Source organism: Phalaenopsis equestris, unplaced genomic scaffold (assembly GCF_001263595.1).
Source record: "Phalaenopsis equestris unplaced genomic scaffold, ASM126359v1 Scaffold202045, whole genome shotgun sequence".
NCBI lineage: Eukaryota > Viridiplantae > Streptophyta > Magnoliopsida > Asparagales > Orchidaceae > Phalaenopsis > Phalaenopsis equestris.
Genome location: NW_018221770.1, coordinates 726 through 2949, shown reverse-complemented (window position 1 = coordinate 2949; position 2224 = coordinate 726).

Genomic DNA, 2224 nt, shown 5'->3' with positions numbered 1-2224 from the left:
ATATATATATATATATATATATTGAAAAGTTTATTGACCGGCGGAACCGCTACCCACCCCCGGCTCACAACCCGTCAGGTATTGGTTGAATCCATGTGATTAACCACTGGAGCACCACCCCAATATAACCCTAGTTCAGAAGGGACTTACACCATCAAAACAGATGCTCTGCTAATTGAGCTGATAACGCGGCGCATATATATATTTATATCATGAAAAATATATTTCATAATTAAATAATAATATTATTATTATTGATGTGAAATAAAATAATTAAATTATATAATTATAGAAAAAAAAATTAGATATTAGATATATAAATAAATAAGAATAAAGGTAACATCTCAATCCTCTCTCATTATTTAACCCATAAATGTCTATTATTGATTTTTTTCTTAGACAACTTGAGATTGCAGCCTCTTCCTTTCATGTGAGGGGTGAGGCTCTATTTATAGTGTTTTGAGTGCAATTAATGCAGAAATATGAACCATTTTGATCGGGCGATCCGGAGAGCTTCCCTTGATCAGATGACGTTTGATGGACATTTGAGTGCCTTAACGATGTCAGAATTGAGCAATCTTGAGCTCGTTGGATTCGTCTTTTTGAGATGCTCCATTCGACTATAAACTCACTGGATTCGACATTTGTTTGACCTTTCAAACGTCTCCGAAAATCTCGTAGTTGTGATTTAATGACTTGATTCGAGCCTGATTTGACTCAGATTGGACTAATTTTTATATCATTAGATCCGTTTCATCAAGCCGATCAATTTGACTATAATTTTGCTGAAATCAGAATTCCGGATGACTCATAATCAAAGTTTGAATGTTCGTGCTCAAAATATTGCATCGAGATTCGTGCTGGGTTATGATAATTTGTTGGTGGCGTATCAATACGTATTGTGACACCAGGCCAGACGAGCCAAGTAAACTAGGCCAAACCAGACTAAGTTTAAAAGACGACTAAAAAATCATGATTAAAACTATTCGTTCAAAAACAAGTCAAGAAGATGTCCAAAAAGTCTTCTATAGCAAAACCAACTAGATGCAATAATTTATTCTGCAGTAGAGCCAACCCAATGGAAGAGTCATTTCTACAAAACAACATCAACTATCCAGCAAAGGTCAGATTTTTTCTTGCCAGATATTGAAGACAGCCAACTAGGCTGAGTTAGTCGACCGAGCTAACTCAATCAAGCCAAGCCAACTAAGCTTACCCTGTCGAACCAGAAAGCGACCAGACGATGAGTCATCGCTTGTAAAATATGAAATATCTCAGTATAGATCCTCTCCAAATAAAGATAAAAATGTTATATCACTATTCAACCACATTCTCTATAAATAGGAGAAACATTTACCGATAGATATATATACAAAGACTAATTTACCTACCCAATCTCATGCCTCATGCTACTCCATAGAAGAATTTAATATGATGGTAGCATGACACAACATTTTCTTTTTATTTTTTTACTTGCAAGCGTAGGTATGAATTATCTTCTTAAGAGAAAATGTTCTTAATTATTTAGTATTTGTTAAAATGAAAACTTTGTTCAATTTAAGACCTATATTAGGTTGTGGTATGGCATATGTCACATGTTGGAAATCTTTCTATCTATTTATTTAACTGTTGAAGTCATTATAAAATTTGAACATAATTAATTACTAATATGCCCTTGCCAATTAGCACAAGAGGGGATTACTTATACAACTTGTTTAAGCTATAATTATTAATTTTAATTTGTGACAGGAATTTAATTAAATGTCCAATTTGCTTCCTGACAGGGAACTAATTAACCCAAGAGTCAAGAAGGAAATGCTGAAAATTCTAGGAGGGTAACATTTTTTTATTATTAAAACATATCATTCTTTTCTCAAAATTTATAATGAATTAAAAAAAAAAGTTCTTGAAACAAATTGATCGTTAAAAATGATTTATTTTTTTAGATCCCCTAATTTTGTTGTTGCTCCTCCCAACACAATGCAAATAAGAAGCTCGTATATAGGGCTGTAAACGAGCAGAGCTTGAGCGAGCTCAGGCTTGACTCGTGTTTGGCACGTTCGAAATAGCTCGTGCTCGAGATCGGCTCGTGTTCGAAATTGGCTCGTGAACAGTGTGTTCGTGTTCGGTTCGATTTAAATATTTGTGTTCGTGTTCGGCTTGAAATTGACTCGGAAAAATTAAATTGAAAAAAATAAATGTAAAGTGTGAGATTCGAACCTAG